The 18,556-nt window shown below is 42.2% G+C and overlaps 1 protein-coding gene across 3 annotated transcripts in view; it reads left to right on the top strand.

The window, feature by feature from the left end:
• Nucleotides 1-5,403: 5,403 nt before the first annotated feature.
• MAP3K14 (mitogen-activated protein kinase kinase kinase 14) overlaps nt 5,404-18,556 on the top strand; it is a 49,213-nt gene continuing 36,060 nt past the window's right edge. The window contains exon 1 of one of the 3 annotated variants that reach the window (XM_061592189.1): nt 5,404-5,703. The gene's annotated coding sequence lies outside the window, so the exon portion shown is untranslated. Of the gene's footprint in view, nt 5,704-11,492; nt 11,584-14,699; nt 14,722-18,556 lie in introns of those variants that run through there. The other 2 variants (XM_061592190.1, XM_061592191.1) reach the window with 2 other exon arrangements.

Raw genomic sequence — 18,556 nt, 5'->3', positions numbered from 1 at the left:
AATTTCAGTGGGTCTATTGTGAGCAGGATTTAGTTGGATCCAACTCCCTGTTGTACCTGATGCAACAACTGGCAATTAACAAAATAAAATATCTGCATGTTTCTCTTTGACCATCACCTTAGTGCGTATAAAATCGCTCTATTTGTTTTTGATTCACTTGGGAAAAACTTGGAAAACACGAATAGGCTGATAATCAGGCCCCCACTCTAATTTTCCCTCGTTCCACATGATATCTTCTTTGGCTCCATGTCTCAAAAATGTAAATATTACAGCCTGTGGTGAGGCCTCTACTGCTGAAGGGGGGGCTATAGATGTGTGCAGTCTTGATATTAGAAAGCCCATATATCTATAGGTCCACCTTCCGGTAGTAACATGGTTAAACTTAAAAGAGAATTGGACAAATACATGCAGGATAAGGCTATGTTGCAGAGCGGTGAAATTGGGAATGGAGAGTGAGCCTTTATGTGTTTGAATCTTTGCTAAAGATTACACCTTCCCAGCAAATTAGAAGAATTTAAGCTTTAAAATAAGAAATAACTACTTTATTCTAGAAGTACATACTTGATAGGAAAGAGTTCTACATCTAGCTAACTGGCTAAGTTGGAGATGCAAACACTAAGTCTAGTGTTTGCCCTCATGCTTAGAGGAGAGGGAGAGACAAAGAGAAGATGTCTGCTCTCCCTCTCAAGAGAAAGAAGAAGGAAGGAGGGAAGGAGATGTGGTCAACATCCTATGCATATCCACCCTATGCATATCAGTCTAGCAGGAAGGGAGAGTCAGCAGGAGATCAAAGGATAGGTATTAGCCTAGCAATCAGGAGGGCTTCTCTCTAGCTACCCTTTTTAACCCCATGCAGCCTCAACCCACAAGTTGGAGTTGAACCACATATTCCAACAGTTCCAAAGCAAACCCATTTCAAATCCATCCATGCCCCCCCCCACTATAGGCAATTTTGTAATAGTGCATAGAAGCTTGTTCAAAATTAATTAATTACCATTATTATTAATAATATTTTTAAAATAATCTTTATCGAGGAAGATAAAATTACAAAGTAGTCCTAAAATAATAATAAAAAAAGGAAAGAGAAAAAATGCTTTACATAGATACATCTCATTCAGCTTACATACTGTGTATGTATAACAAAAGATATTACCAATAATATATAATAATCTCATGCAGTACTTCAGCCAACCTTGAAAATACCACCCCAATCTTTTTGGTGAGGACGTATATAGGGAGTCAGAGTGTAATGGCATTCAAGGTGCACATTAGGAAGGTAACTTTTTGCTAGTTTGAAAGATAACGTGCAAAATTTGAAGTCTGCGAGCACTGCTTGAAGATGTGTGTGTGTGCTTATTTTTAATGTTGTTTTGGGCTACTTAAATGTGCAGCAGCCAAGGTCAGCACCTTGTAGGAGCTCCATTTTTAAGAAAAGTAACTTGTGTAGTTGTAGTGATTACTTTTGAGTAACGGTAATCAGTTCCTTTCAGAGCAATTGTAATGGTAACTTATTACTTTTGGGGGCCATGTATCAGTAATTGTAACTTATTATTTTTAAATATAATCTTCCAAGCTGTGCTTCCATGGCACAATATGTTCTGCTCTCACCTCAGCACTCAGCTAAGACAATTTATAAACATTTTTATTTGGAACAGTTTATAACAGGATAACCTGGCTTCAGTGGTTTATGCTCTGTTCATGGTGAGATTTCTATACTGCATTATAGGTGGGCTTTGAAGACAGTTGGGAAACTGCAGCTAGTGCAGAACTCAGTGACCAAGTTGTTAAAAGGGACTAGACAACATCAGTGAATGGTGCCCTTTCGGATTGGTAGGGTGGAATGTAGGGAGGCTAACAGTAGGTGGAGCCAGAGCCAACTAATTCTAGTTGGGTCCCTATCCTCTATCCTGCTGTGTTCTGTAAGAGCTCATCCTCAGTATGCTGCTTTTAATCTAGATGGTTGCATGATACATGTTTGAAAACCCTCCACTTGATTAGGTTATCCATGCCCTTTCCTACATATATCCCAGATGAATGAATTAATGAATAAGAAAGCGGTAATTGTGTTCTTGGTATATGTCCACCACAATGTCATTGGGCAGGTGTAGATACATCCCCTATTGCCAGCACTGCCTACATCTATTTTCATCATTTTCAGATGGACACACAGCAGGATAATGCAGAATCCACCAGCAATGAGTTTTTAAAACCAGTTTCTTAAGAAGGCTTTTCAGGGACAAAAAATATGCAGCAGATCTATATTGTGTATGGACTACATGGAAAAACAAGTACGCAGTCTTCATTGATTCTAGCATAAAATGTTGTTTGTATGCAGTCTAAGGAGGAGGAAGCTGACAGCCAGTGCTACCCCCTAGATTGGATGTAAGTAAGAAGGCATGCAGGAGGGGGCTGCCTGGGGACAGAATGAGGTTTGTGGGGCATTTTCCATTCACCATAATACTCTCCACTGCCAGATAGTCTGAATGTATTATACCAATTCTGGTCTGTCTGCACTGGCTTCCAAGATCTGATATGTTTCCAAACTCACTTTAAAGTGCTGTTTTAACTCACAGAACCCCAATACCTTATGGAACCTTTAGTGGCCCCCTGCTTTTGGAATGTTGTCCTTAAAGATGGTCCCCACATTAACATCTGTTCTCAACCTGATGCCCATGTTAACATTTTTCAGTACTAATCAAAGACTTTTCTCCCAGGTATTTGACTGCTAACTTCTCACCATAAAACATAATAAACAGCTGAGAACACTGCAAGGTACTGTACAATGGTTTTTAATACAATAATATAAACTCCACCTATATTTGCATCACAAGGATGATTCTAAAAGCAGTCAGAAAGAGTGGTATTCATGGCCATTGTAAGACCGACCAAGTAAGGATAGTTGGGTCATGGGGGCGTAAAGCACTCAAAGTGAAGAGTTCGAAGAGTCAATCAGGCTCTCCTGGAGTCATGTTTGCCTAAGTGACCAATTTTGTTGTTCCAACTTCAACGTGAACTGGACTAGGAATGTTGCTGCCACATCCTTCATCTTGGGTCAGCCACACCAGCTCATAGTAATACCAGTGTTACATGCTCCCCACTTCCTTGAATGTGACGTTTCAGGGGCTGCACTACCTGGGGTTGGCTTCCTTTTGGAGGAGAGATCACTGGAAACCTATGGCATTTTTGTAACATTTAGTTAATGTACAAATATACAAGCAGAAAATGGACTCCTAGCAAGCAGCAGAATCTACCTCATGAGATCCCTACAGAGAAGCACCATGAACCTCACATGCTTTCAGCTTGTCTTTCCCTCTGTCTCCAAACTGCTTCTATAGATTCATTATCCCCTCCCCTCAGTCAAAAGGGGTGGGGGTAAATGGGCTTTCACATTCTAGGTATTGTATGATCTCTGCATGTATCCCAACAATTAACTTTGATTAAAGCAAAACCCCATTGGCTATCCTGGACTATTAAATGCAATCCCTCTAACAAAGGAAGGTTGCAGTATCATGGAACATTTTTTTAGTGTGTTAATTTCAGCCTTTCCAGTAATTTTATCTGCAGTTAACCCCCCTCCCTTTTTTAAGGCTTATAAAACTAGTCTTGAGCATTTTTTTAGTATGAGGGCAGCTAAAGTTGTGTGTTAATTAAAAACAACTGTGCCAGCATTGGCAGGAGATCAAGAGCATTTCTGGCTTGTATCAGGATAGTCTTTGCCTGGTAACATTTAACAAGTCCAAGCATCACGTCTTTAAATTGCTGTCATAGTTGAAAGTCCAATGGGAAATGACTCAGCCTGCTTCTTTTCAAAAGAGGAGAGTTCTGTGCAGTGTCTTTGGAAGTGACACATTAAAGACTAATACAAATTTATTTAGCCATAAGCATTTGCAGGTTAGAGCCTTCTTAAGATGTGCAGTTACTTTATATATTTTTAATCACTGTATAGTTCATTGGCACTATTTATTGGCCTTATTGCTTTTTAAAACTATTGTTACTAATCCTGAGCCCTCAGGATAAGGGAAAGTGAGCATTTATAAAAAGTGATACTGAATGTTATTTTTATTTATTTCCATCACCCACAGAAATCAGTAGAGAAACCCAAGATGTTAAGGCACCTGTAACTGCAGCCCAGCATATTCATCCCCAAACAAAAGGTAGCAGCAAATTAAGTGTGTGCTCTTTTAACTGGAGCCTCATTTCATGTGAAAAAACACCATTTTTTGTTTTTTTAAAAATAAAAAATGCAAATTTCAGTATAGATACTATTTATTTTCCCATATTGCAGGTTCAATGTAGTTGTGGCTAAGTATGATAGTCCCACAGTGACCTTCACTATATTACACAATGGAGTCAGGCTGGTGCTGAGAATGGTTTACAATAACCCCCTCCCCCCCATGTAGTTTAGTACACTGGGCTGAGACTAGACGAGGAGCATACAGTAATCCTGTAGTATTGTCCTGTACTACTATCCCCACACAGGTATGTGCGCATGTTGGGCTTTAATGTAGTCTGTTATATAATCCAAAAGGCCTTTGGTCTGATCCAGCTGAGCTGTTCTCAACATTCCTGTTGTGCAGCTGTTGTGCCAGTGGCTTATGACTGCCTTGCACTGTAGTTTGCTGTTAGTATTGCACGTAGGAGGACGGTTAGATTTTCAGCCTGAAATCCACTATATGTATACAGTGTGTTCTGTATGCAAAAGAAAATATCCAGCTATAAAAATTTATTACATTTGTATCCTACCTTTCCTCCAAGAAGCTTAAGGTGGTGTACAGATATGGTTCCTCCACACCCAATTTTATCCTCATAACAACCCTGTGAGGTATGTTAGGCTGAGAGATAGTGATTGGGCCAAAGTCACCCAGTGAGCTTCATGGCCGAGCAGGGATTTGAACCCTAGTCTCCCAGGTCCTAGTCAACTTCTAACCACTACACCACGTTGGATTTTGGTTCCTTCCCAGTCCTGATCCTAGCTCAACTACACACAGAAGCCTTATGCTCCATTAGCTTGCATGCAGACAGGTGGCACTCGTATATATTAAAACTAGAGTAAGAGCTGAATGAAAAAAGCATAGTTTACTGCTATGTTTTGTATTGTGGGGTGAGAAAGAAGAAGAATACCTGCTGGTCAGTCACAGGTATGCTAAAGTCCTATAATTCTGTTTTACTTCACCGGCAGCGGGAAGAAATAAAGTAAAATAAAAGGCCTGTCGAAACCAGAAACAGTTGTCGCCAATCTTTTTTTTTTACTTAGCCAAAGTAATTTAAGGGAAATCACGTGTAATCCCAAGAACCAATCACAAAGAGGGAAAGAAAGAAATAGGTCTGGAATGCCTTAAAAGGGCGGGAAGAGGAGACGAACCTTCCCTGCGTGTATAACGCCGTCTTTGCAGAAAAGAGGGTGGCCTAACTTGGTTTCTTGAGAAGAACGGACCGGGCCAAACTCTGAAGCCATTTTGTCTGCTCCTCCCCTTTCCTCTCCTGACTTTGCCGAGTTCTGTAAGGGTGGAGAAAGAATGCTCGAGGGAACTAGAAGAAAGGGGGGGTGGCAGTTTTAAGAAAATGTCAGCCTCTGATTGGGCAGTAGGAGAGACAGGGCGTGGCTAGTTGTATCTTCCCCTCCCCGCCGTTTTGACAGTCTGTTCTGAGCAGTGAAGGAGGCCGGAAGTGCCTGCGTTGATTTTCTTCCTCTCCCCCCCACAGGTGGGTTTCTTTTCTGTGCCATTCCCCCCCCCTCGCCCGCCTTTTTAAAGGGTCTATCCTTTGGGTAGGTCCTTTTGTTTGAGGTTGTTTTGGCTTATTTGTTCTTGCAGCTGCTTCTCCTCCGTGTACTCAGCGAAGGGGGACAGCTTCCCTCCCCCGCGGGAACTCCTCTCTTCCCCCCTCCAAAAAACCCGGCTTACTCCTCTTCACTCTTCTCTTACCCCCCAGCCCGATCCCATCATTCTTAACTTAAAAGGTTTCTGTGCTGCTCCTCCAAAACTTCCTTTTCTGTTTCTTCATCCTGTTACAAAGGAGCCCCAGGCAGCATGGCCAACGACCCGGGATGATGAGAGCTGTAGGCTGACAACACCTTCAGGGTCACAGGTTCCCTTTCCTTGGTATACAGTCTGGTTTTCTGCACGCACGGTTTAGCGTCGTCGTTTTTACCGTGTCTCTCGAGGAGGAGTTAAAGTATGAAGAGAAATCAAAAGGACAGGCTGATTTCTGCTTTGCTGGGGAGGTTTTGTTTCTTACTCAGCGCCCTCCCTTCCCGTCCATCGGTTCCAACCCAGAGCACCAGGGACATCCAGGTAGCATTATCTCTCTTCCCACACCTGTACCTTGTTGGGCTCGACCCCCTGCCCTGCCTGTAGCTCTCATGCTCTTCCTCAGAGTGTTAGCCTCAGTGAACATGGCAAAGCTTAGGTGCTTTATAGATAAATTATTACAGTTTCCCCCTGAAATATGTAATGGCTAAAGTATTGGACTTAGATGGGGATTGCTTGGTTTCAGATCCCCCAAGGATGATCTTGGGCCGAGTGGTACCTCTCAGCCTAATCTACCTTACAAGGCTGTTGTGCAGAGCAAAGGGGTGGCTTGTATGCCACTGTGCTTGGAGGAAGGATGGCATAAAGAAAAAAAAGCTTGAACACACCCTCCATTCCATAATAAGTTATCCCTCCCAGAAAAACTTAGTGCACAGATGCACAGTGTTTGAGAGGTTTATTTCCTGTACTTCTCACAACAGTTGATTCTTCACTTGTCCTCTCCCAGGCTGTCCACTCGGACCTTGGTCAGTTTTAATCCTTACCTTAGTATAACAATTTATGCCTTCCTCCGGCAGCTGGCTTTATTGACCAGTGACTGACTTCTGTATGTATATGTATGTATGTATATGTATATTTATGTATATACATATATAATATATATAAAACAAAATCTATATACTGCTTGATTGTACAAAACCTCTAAATCCAACACATGCTGTGCCTGCTTGATTTCTGGACCTTCTCAACATTACATGACATATTTTGAAAAATGTAGTATATGGTTTAGTCTTGCAAACAAGTTGCTAGCAGACACTTATTTTTGTGACCCCATCACTACTCAGAAGATGAAAACAAACTAATTCTGTTTTTACAAAATCTTCCCTGCTTGGTTGATTGGAAACAATCCTTAGTTATCCCAAATGAGCAATCACTTGCAGTCTTAGGGTTAAAACAATAAAAAATGTTTTGGTACCTTAAAGACTAATACATTTATTATGGCATAAGCTCTCATGGGCTCAAGCCCACAATATCAGATGCAACTGCATATTTAGCACACAATTGCATCTGGTATGTGGTAGGCTTGAGTCCTGAAATTGTATGCCACAATACATGTGTTAGTCTTTAAGGTGCTATGTTTTTGCTGCAAGTGGGGTAACATGGCTACCCCACTGAAATCTTAGGGTTGTATCTGACTAAGAGGTACTTTGAGTATATCCATTGAAATCAATGGACTTTAAGTGTGACTTAGTAGGGTACAAGCCTTACTTTGCTTCCTCAGACATATGAATGGTGGAGCAGCACATATCCTGAGTGATCTGACAAATTGAAAATAATTCAACTTATACATCTTGAATAAAATATAACATGGATTTTTCTTGCTGTGGGTGATGAGGATCCCAATATACATGACTGGATAGGATCAGCTGTTGGGGACCCAGCATATCCAAACCCTTTGCAGTAGGATTAGGGCACTTTATTGCTAGAAAGACACCTGTTCAATTCTCTCTTCTCCTTGCCACTCCCCCTCCTTCCAGCCAAATTGGCTTTTACTCAGCTGAATAAAGGATCCACCTTTCCTATATGCTCTGGCAGTGCTTATCTCATTGTGCTACTATACCAATAAATTACCTATCATTTTGACAAAGGTTAAGGAAACATTAATTTGCCCAAATATTCTTCCCTTCTGGTTTTATTAAGCTTCCTGGAGTATACTGATCAGTATACTAAGGCAATCTCTGCACCTCACATTTTTCTTGTAGTTGGCACAACTTGGATTGTGTATAGTTTGGTTGTATGTGGTCTGATGTTCCTTGATTGCATCCCTTACTTCTGTACATGTTGCATTAGTCTAGAGCAAGGACTCACTTTTTTGCATGCATGATTGTTGTCAGAACTATGTATATTGTTATAATTTAACTTCTCCCAATTCTACATACTGTATAAATTGTGTATATTCTTGCCTAAATGATTTTGCTTTTCTTAGTTATGGGAAGGGCGAGTAAGCTACAAAAGACACTAAAGCTGTAGACTCTAGAATCTCTTTATACCTTCCCCTTTGGCTTTTGAGATTTTACCAGGCGTTGCTCACATATTTTGAAGTCTTTCTGGCAATACAGGTCATTGTGCTATTAAATGAAAACAGAGGCTCTTGGGATGTTGTATTTTGCACCCAGTACTATTTTTTGTATTTGTCTTTTGTGTTATAATTATACACACAGCCTTTCTCTATGCATCGACAAGGAGAGTCTTCTTGCTCTTTTCTTCATAGTGTTTTTTCTAAAAAGAAAAATGCAGAGTTGCCTGTTGATGTGTAACTGTTGTACTAGCATGTCAACTAAATATAAATTGTAGCCAATACATTTCATGGAATGGAAACTAGGGCTACATCAGTGTAGAGAATCAGAACTGGAAGGGGACTAAATTAATTATCTTGTTTAGGCCCACCCCACATCTTTGACTAAAGTTGAAGTTCTCGGATTATTTGCTGAGGCATGTTGGTCTGCTGTGCGAAATAAGTTAGGGATGGTTACAAGCTGAAATTCAAAGTGGGTGACATCTTAATTCTGTTGGAGCTGTGCTTCAGATATGACTGGATCATTCAGTTACTTTTGATGTAGAGAAGGCTGTCCATCACTCTTCTGCATGAGTTACTCAAGGGCTGCCTCCTTCCAACTGGGAGGCATTATCAGAACAGTGACTCGTGCAGAAATACATGGGGTAGGCGTATACAAGAGCCGACACATTTTACTGTTGGGATACCCTGTCACAGAGTGCACCTTTTTAGCTGTTGGAGGGAAACGCCCTCCAGTTTTTTCTGGAAAGAAGCATGTGCCTGCTATCAGATGTTTTCGAAACACTGTGGCTGACCTAAAGCATCCACAGTATTTATGTTATTGATCCTTCAGATCCAGTTTTGCCAAAATAGAGGTGAGGTACAAATTGTTTGTTTGTAGTATTCTGAAACAATTTGTATGTTTGTTTGTTTTTTAATGGTTGGGGGGGGGAACAGCACACGTTTCACATACCCCATTGCTGATGAATGAACAGCTGCTGCGGTTGCTTGCCAGATGCTTCCTGTCTGCTTCTGCCTGAGACATGTTAAAGTAACATGGGCTGGAAAGCACATGTTCCAGACTTGGTGGTTTGCAAATTCAGCTGCTGTGCCTTATTTAAAAAGCAACCTCAGAGAGGAATGCTAGTCACACATGGCACATGTAAAGGAAGGGCCTAGCTATACATTAATGTTAAGTGTGTGATGGCATTTAAAATTTTGTTGGTTTCCTGCTGGTTTTAAATAGTGGCCATGGTGAGGATCAGTTATGGGAGGGGCAATTTTCATTCGGTCTGTGGTGTGGTGGGAAAAGGTTAACATCCCCCCTTCCCACATCCTATGGTTGCTGTTGTGAGCAAAAAACAAGTGAAACAACCCCTCCCTGAACACAGATACATTAAATGTGATAACACATTTAACATGATGCATAGTGTGGCCCTAAGGCAGGGATGGGAAAACCTCAAGCCAAGGGCCAAATGCAGCCCTCCAGGAATATATGTTTGGCCCTTGGGGCTCTCCTCAAACCATGCCACCTCCCCAGTCACACCCTGCCTCCCTAGGCCACACTCCTTACCGGCCCTGATTTGCACTTCCTTGAGTGTTTTTACCTGGCAGGAATGTGTCCTTGAACTGTAATAATGCTTCTTGCTTTCCTGGATTGGGGTATAGGAGTGTGCAAGAGTGTGTAGAAACTAGCCTACTGTACAAAGGCAATATTCACATTCATTGCTCTGCTTTTTTTTGCCTCTGGCTTATGGCCCCCTGAAGGTTGCCCAGATGGGAATGTGGTCTTCAGGCTAAAAAGGTTCCCCACCCCTGCCCTGAGACCTGTTTACTGTTTCACAGTGTAGAAGGCTTGAGCTAGGTGAATATGGTGGTGGAGTTTAGAGAAACAGCAGTTGAGATAGCAAACCTGTTTCTGGGCTGTACTGCTACCAGTTGATGATTGCAGGTTGAATGATGCCTTGTGCCAACAGATAAATCCCACACTTGCAATGATAGCAGTTCAGGGAGGATTCTAGCTTGGTCTCTTCTCAACATCATTTTTTTTTTGCAGTTTGGAAATAGAATGATCTTCAAATAATACTTTTCAATTGATTGTTCATATTTTATTGCAAACAATCCCCCTTCGGCCAATGAATGGGGCCATAATGTACTTCCTTCAGTTCTGCAGGCCTAGGACAATGGACAGTTGGAGTAGAGTATTCTTTCTGGCAGGGATAGGGGAAGCAATTACTCTTCATCTGTGTCTTTCTTTAGCCGATGGATGGAGCTAGGCTGGTTTTCCCTTTGCTGTAACGTTCTTCCTGCGAAGTATGGGATGTAATCCTCCAGAAGCCTTCTAGAATCCCACAGCACTAAGATAGGCCTCTGCTTGCTCTTTAAAATGCAGCAGGAAGAGGCTTATTTCTCATCTTAGTGCTGTGAGACTATAGCTGTAAGATCAGGAACAAACCTGTGCCTACTCCTGGCTTGAAATTGGAATCACCTGACACCATATGATGCCAGGTGGTTGACATGTGGTGGCCCTGCCCACCTGTCAACAATGGCCCATGGAGGATGGGTCAGTTCTGGATCTGTCCCTTTGGCTGAAAAAGCTTTCCCATCCCTCCTTTAGATGGATAAAGCCAGGCTGGTCTTCAGTGAGTTTTTTGTGTATGAGAGGTAGAGTCGAGGAACAGTTTTATTTCCTCAGCTGCTGCTTGCCATACTGGCTTAGTTGAGGTAATATTCTAAAAGATGGCTAATACTTGTGCCTGTCTTCCATCAGGTTGTATGTATTTTGCCCTTATGCATTATATTTCGCTTTTGGGAATTGCTTGTTGAGAGCACATTTATATCATGAGTTTCTGTCTGTCTCCAGGGACAGATTGAGATGAGATGAAGATAAATAAGCAGGGATTGTTTGTTTATTGCATTTCTAGCTCACCTTTTAGGGCAAGCATCTTACAATAAAAATGTTAAACAAAACAGTTTAACAAACTTAAAAAACAGCAACAGATTAAAAACATATATGGAAGCCATCAACGAATTCAATAAAAACAGTATTTAGGGGCTGCTTAAAGACCATAAGAGGGGGCCAAACTGAGTTATTTGGGAAGGAGGAGAATTCCAAAAGCATGGTACCTTATTCTTGGTACTTGACAACCTGATCAGCCTTAGTGGCAGGCCTGAAAGCAGAACCTCTGAGACCAATCTTAGGGTTCAATCCTGGGCAGGTTCATCAGGATGGAGGTGGCCTTTCAGACAGCAGATCCCAAACCATCTGGGACTTTAAAGGTTAGTACCAGCACTTTAAATTGAACCCAGAAATGAATGGCTGTCCAGTGATGCACAATGAACCACGTGGCCCCGCAAACATTCTGGTGCCTGAATTTTGCACTAACGGAACATTACTCTAAGCATTGCTTCTGATGAACCTGTGGAGCCTAGTTTTTGTGGGTTTGGAAGTTTGTTGACAGAAAATTTTTTAAATTGTTTCCCCACTTTTGAGGTTGTACACTCAGGCCTCAGACTAGCACTGGTGGCATTACAAGCTTTTTGGTTTGGAATGAGTCATCAGTTGCTCACTCTCTTTTAGTATTAAATGTAAGTGGGAGTAGGAGAAGGAGATGGCGTCTCAAAGTGTGGGGGGTGGGGCAAAACCCTGTCTAGAATTTGGTCTGTGGCCAATGATATAAGCACCCATTTCTTCATAAAGAGAAGTTTGGAGGTTGTGAGGGGCTGTATGTGCCAGATTTTAAAGTTCACGTGTCTGGCGGTCTAGTTAATTAATCCTGCCTGGTTCTGTGACTTGCCAAGCTCCAACAGGGCCTTCACATTTTTTCTGTGACTATGGAGCCACGCTGCTACATTTTTGCTGTGGGTTAAATGTAGTGGGTGTACTACGTCTGGTGGCTTTCCCTGAAATGGTTTCTCAAATTTTCTCTGTGTTTTGAGCTATGGGGAAGGGCTGTAGCTCAGTGGTGGAACATCTGCTTTGCACACAGGAGGTCCCAGGTTCAGTCCCTGGCAACTCCCAGTAGGGCTTTGAGAGAACCCACTCTGGAACTCTGGAGAGTTGCTGCCAGTTAGTGTAATGAATGCTGAGCTGGACCTGATTCCCTATAAGGCAACTTTCTCTGTTTCCCCAATACAACTCTTGTCGTACAGTATACATTCTCATTGACATCAGTGAACCCTGGCTATCCCAGCATTTGTTTTAACATTACAGTTTTGGGTGGGTTGTGTTTTTTCTTTTTGCATTATCTTCACTGGTTGCATTTTCCTTTTTTGCATTCAGTTTTTAGATACTAATACTTATTTTCAGTTGCATTTCTTTTCTAGTTCCTGTTTATCTTTGCTCTTGGGCGTTTCCATGTTCTACCTTGTATCTCTCTGTTTCATGTACAGTAGGGCCCCGCTTTACAGCGTTCCGCTAATACAGCGGTTGTGAATTGTAGAAAGGCCCCGCTTTACAACGCTTGTTCCGCTTTTATGGTGGTTTTTTGCCGCCGGGCGCCATTTTGGTCAATGTAAGTCAGTGGGATCCACTTTACAGCGGTTTTCGCTTTACAGCGGGGGTCCGGAATGTAACCCACTGTATGAGTGGGGCCCTACTGTATCCACATTTTTTCACTTTATTCCTTTTCTGTGGAAAAGCTGATATTTGCTTAATTGATGCTCTTCCCTATTCCTTTTTTAAAATATCCTTGACTCATTTTTACAAGGCAAGATGCAAATCGTGCATGGGCCTACTACATGGGTAAATGTTAACATCAGCATAATGCTGATGTGCCATCCAATGCCCTTCATTAGTTCTGCACAAAAAGAACCAATCAGTGCACTGCAGGGTTGGCTCAGGCAGCAGCAAGGTGTTTGAAGACCGAGCTCTGTGTGTGTGCCTTGCAGCCTGCTTGATGCAATGAGTGGACAGCGTTCTTTCCTAATGTTGAAGTAAGATCAGGAAGTAAGTAACACTGCCAGTCTGGTTGGTTTCCTATATGGAAGTGAGGGTGGGGACCATCTTGTGCTTCAACTCAGGCCGGGCCTTTAATGGCAGAACAGCCCTATGATGACATGCCGCACAACGCACACACAGGATATAACCCAGCAGCCACAAAGACACCATAGTATCCTACCCAGTGCACACTGCTTTGACTCAGTGAGGAAGAACCTAGCAACTGACACTTCAGGGCTTCCTGCACAAGGGTGGTGGTAGTGGTGGGGGGTTGAGTCCTCTGGTAGCACAAACACAGACAACCTGCAAATAGCCACCTTATTGCCGTACAAACACACAGAGAAGGAAAGAGCAATGTCTCCATCAGAACATACAGCCAGTTCCATGGTGCAGGAAGAAGCATGGATGGAAAATGGAGAATCTCTGCACTCCCTTGGCTCAAGCTCACATGTATGTTGTTATAAACAACGCAGTTGTTTTGGTGTCTGTGTGAGGTGGCAAGCTTTTGGCAAGGGATGGGGTAGGTCCTATGTTATCAAGGAAGAGTAGGGACTAGCACCAGGAGCTGCCTGGTCACTCCATGGGAAACAGTACAGAAACAGGAGAGGGGGATTTGAATCTTGCCGTGGGGAAACACTGAATTGACCACTACAAGGCAAAGCTTGCATTTTGACTAGTTACTTAGCAAAAACAGTGTTCTATGCACAAATGGGTGACAAGGTAGGTCTAGAACCCACACACATCTCTCTTTACAGAGCAACTCACTAACTACAGTCACAGAAGCAAGAAATAAGATGAGGTGGTATCAACACCAGAGGTCTAGCCTACAGAGTCATAATGATCAGGATTGAGAGGGCTTTATATGGAACTGTAGCCCACTGGAACATCACAAATTTAGGATGCATGAGGTCCCCAGTTTAAACCCTGGATGAGGTCTTCCACTAGGAAAGGTGGTGAGGAACCCCACACAGGTACATCTGAGGCAGTGATGATGGAGGTGCCTGTTGCTGTTGATTATGCTGCTGACCTTGCTTGTGGTTTATGCTGCTCTGGAAGTGAGAGAACATCCTTGCTTCTGCCCCTGTTGGAGAGCTTGCTTGTTGCCTTTGGAGAAACAAATGGAGGCAAGTGTTTTAGAGCCTAGTCTTCTCCCTCTGTTATGGTACTCCTTTACTTTGAGGCCCCCTTCTCTGGGTCTGATCCTGGAAGGAAAAAGGGAGCATGATGACAGTGAAATTAAGTGGATGAACCTAAGATATCCTACTTAACAAAGTGCATGTCTGCCCCATTCTGAATGAGCTATCCTGAAACAGGCTGAGGTTAAAAAAAGAAAAAACAAAGACAGTGGATCCTGCAGAACTTTACGCTTCTGATCTTGACATATACTCTGTCTCCAGTTCTGGCCAACCAGGACAGGATGATGGAGGGGCCCATCCACTCTGTGACCCCAGGATGTTGGGGGTGTATCGAGGATTAAAGTGAGTTGAGAGTTAACAGAGTCATGTGGTTCTCTTAAATGACCATGCAGAATTTTTTTTGCATTTTTATAACATTTTAGAGTGTTTAATACTTATCAATAATCCATAAAATGTGGATCTTGGATTTATTTGTTTTGAAAACTACAAAATGCTACAGTGTACAATTACTTAGCAATGCTATAAAATGTTAATTACCATATGGAAAACCTGGAGTATCATAACAAAATTAATTTATATATTAAAAAATCATTCTTAAAACAGCCCTGTAAGATAGGCAGCTGTTGCTATCTTCATTTTGCAAGTGGGGTGGCTGAGGGTATGAGAGCACTTACCTAAGGCTGCCTAATGAGCTTGTAGCCGAGGTGAGATTGAACCAGGGATTTTCCAGCTATAACAGTGATACGGCTGCTGTCTCTGCCAGTGTGGAGCATGCATGGCATTCACAGCTTCCCTGGGTAATGTTTGCTTGTCTACTTATTTATTCCAGTTATTTATTAGTTGCTTTTCAGGGCCAAGCCCTCACAAACCAACATACAGTGAGAAGTAAAAAGAACCTCTGGCAGAATATGTCATACTAAGTGGATATAGATTAATAGATGCATGAGAGATACCAAAATAGTTCACCAAAATTATCTTAAGGAAACGCAATAGTAAAAAGCTATGTTGTTTAAGGCTTTCTTGAATGTACTCCAGTAGCCAGACAAGTTTTAACTGGAAAAGAGTTCTGTGGCTGCGGGGCTACCACCAGGAAGGCCTTGTCTCATGTGTTCACCAACCTAGCCAATTTCACCAATGGCCACACATGCAGGACCTCAGTTGCAGATCTTAGATCACAGGCAGAGTCATACAGGTGCAGACAGTCCTTAATGTAATCTGGTCCCAAATTGTTTAGGGCCTTAACAGTTAATACCAAGAACTTGTATTGGGACCAGAAATGCAGTAGAAACTAGTTCAACTGGGGCAACAGTAGTGTCACATGTTTAGACTTTCTGGCCTCCGTTAACATCCTTGTGACTGTATTTTGTACCAGTTTAAGTTCCAAGCCATTTTCAGAGAAAGCTCCATGTAAAGCATATTGCAGTAGCCCAGTTTAGAGAGAACTGAAGCATGGGTGACTAAGATCAGGTCCTCCTCCTCTAGATAGTGACCTACAAATGTCCCCTGATATGGGGAGTGTGGCATAAACCTCTGTGGCCTGACAAAATGGACTTTGTTCCAGTACACTGCTCTTGGGCAACTTGAGGCCCACATTTTATGTGGTCCCCAACACTCCAGAAATTGCCCCATTCTTTAGTGCCATCAGAGTGCCTTACTTCCCTGTTATGTTTCCTTCCTTATTTTCCCAACTTTTAAAAGTGTCCCTTCTTTCTGTGTAGTTTTAGAACTAGAAGAGGCAGTATTTTATTTGATAAAAATTAAATGATGGACTCCCCTGTCCCTTCTTGCTGGTTGTATGGCTTGGGGAAATAGATCCCCACCCGCAGCTGCCTGAGAACTTATTGGTATATTTCTGACATGTGTGTATAGTTAGAAAGGAATTGCTTTTCACTTACTTCTCAGAACAGTAGCTCTGTTGGTCTGATGTGCTAAAATAATCCTCTGTATAGATACTTGAGAACAACCCCGTCAAACCCAGTGGTGCTTACTTCTGAGTAGTCCTACATAGGATTGGCAGTTCTAATTTGAGGCACCCATGGTAAAAATTGAAACAGGGCGGTATTTATTTCAGTTAGGAATAATTGACAAATTTTTCAAATTTGGTTTCACTCTGTTTTTCATTTTTCCAGTTTTAGGGTCAATTCTTCCCATTTGCACATCAGTTTGTTTTTTTAAGTCCTCATGAAAATATGTCAGCACTTTAGTATGCATTTTTCCAAATGTTTACACTTCTGCAAGCAGTTTCCCTAATATAATGGCTTGTGTATGTTGTTTTCACAGCATACATGCACATGTTCGCCTAATACACACATTTTTGTGTGCATTTTTGGATTGCAGAACTGCATTGCAAAATTGTGAAGAATCACTGCGTTTTGGTTAGTGCTTTGTTTCAGGAAGTGTGAGGTTTGCATTAAAATGTGAAACTAATTTCTCCTTGATATTTAATTGTGGATGTGTGAATCCAGAACACTTTTGTCTCTAGTTTTTGCTTCATCGGCTCTGGCTCCATCCACTGCTGCCCCAACAGGTTATCTACCTCTGGAGTGCCACCATATGTCCTGTAGCATTTTTAAAGGGCCATAAGTATCTCTATAGTTGCTCCCACACACAAAAACAAGGAAATGTGTGGCTCAGTCACCTTGGAATTCCTTGTGTAGGTAGGGAATGGTTAAATCAGGACAACAAATATTGAATTTTGATTTTGTGTAAAAAGAATCCCACATAGAGGAAGTAGTCTTTGTTCCCTGTAATGGAGAGGCGCACCCCAAGAACAGCACCCTGTTGTTGGTGATATTTCCCCAAATGGGTTCAGAAAGAGCAGTTAAATATATTTAAAGAAAGAGCACTTTTGCTTCTTGTTCTTTCAGGAAGATGAGATATGTGGCCTTACTAAACTGAAGTGATTGCTTGTGAGAACTTCACTATTTTCCCTTCTGGATTTTGAAAAGAGAATGCTTGCACAAGGCATGCTTGAAAATATCTGAGGTGTTATTGCTTCTGCAGCGGTTAGAAAAGCCTGAGTTGACTCCCAATTCATACCTGATTGTTTTGCAACTAGAAGATGGGAAGAGACCCTGCCCTGAGAGCATTGTTTGTGTCGGGAACTGGGATGTGGGCGTTCTTTACAGGAACAGGGCTTGCAGCAGGAGCATGCAGAAGCAGGCCCTGGGTCAGAGTGGGAGTAGTGCTTTGGAAGCTGAAAGCCAGAAAGATCAAGGTGAGCTGTGACTTTGGGCCAATAAGTACAGTAAGGTGAAGGGTGGTGGCCACAGGTAAGAAAGTGCCTAGCCGGCATCTTGCACCTTTTCTAATGGCTTCCATCCTGGTGTGAAAATGCCTTCTTTTTTCTTTTCTAGCAAGCATTTTATTTTTTTCCGGCTTGTTACACTCTTTGTTCTGGCATTTTAATGTAAATTTCTTTTTAATCAGCTGTGTTTTTTTTTAAGTATCATTATTATTGTTTTAATTTATTCAGAATTGCCTTGGACACCTGTTTTAAAAATAAAAAAGGCAGGGTAAAAATGGTTTTAATTAGTAAATAAATAAATGAAAGTTGCAACCGTAGTTACACTCTGAGACCACGCGTAAGTTAACTAGGTGTTATAAGCCAACATAGCATTTGATTTTTGTTTGGTTTTATAATGAAAAAATGGAAATGGACTGCCTTCAAGTCGATTCCGACTTATGGCGACCCTATGAATAGGGTTTTCATGGTAAGCAGTATTCAGAGGTGGTTTTACCATTGCCTTCCTCTGAAGCTGAGAGGCAGTGACTGGCCCAAGGTCACCCAGTGAGCTTCATGGCTGTGTGGGGATTCGAACCCTGGTCTCCCAGGTCATAGTCCAGCACCTTAACCACTACACCACACTGCCTCTCTGGTTTTATAATATGTGTGTGTATATCCTACCTTTCCACAATGGTGTGTGTGTGTGATATGGGTCCCAGGTGGTTCCTGGCCAATCACTGTCCCCATCACTGACCTGCTCAGCTCCAGCCAATGTGCTGCAGTGCTTGCTTTTATGGATCACGCCCTGTCCCCAGAATACAATTCTGCAGATTCCCCCCCCCCCGGCCCTTTTCAAACTGCAGTATGATGAGGTTCAAGCAAGGGCATGGTGCCCAGAGGACAATAATGTTCTGGAATGGCTTCCTGCTGAGTGTTACTCATAGCGGCAAG

The sequence above is a fragment of the Rhineura floridana genome, chromosome 11 (assembly GCF_030035675.1).
Source record: "Rhineura floridana isolate rRhiFlo1 chromosome 11, rRhiFlo1.hap2, whole genome shotgun sequence".
NCBI classification, from domain to species: Eukaryota; Metazoa; Chordata; class Lepidosauria; order Squamata; family Rhineuridae; genus Rhineura; species Rhineura floridana.
The sequence above is the reverse complement of the archived record's forward strand: the minus strand, read 5'-3'. Positions and strand labels throughout refer to the sequence as shown.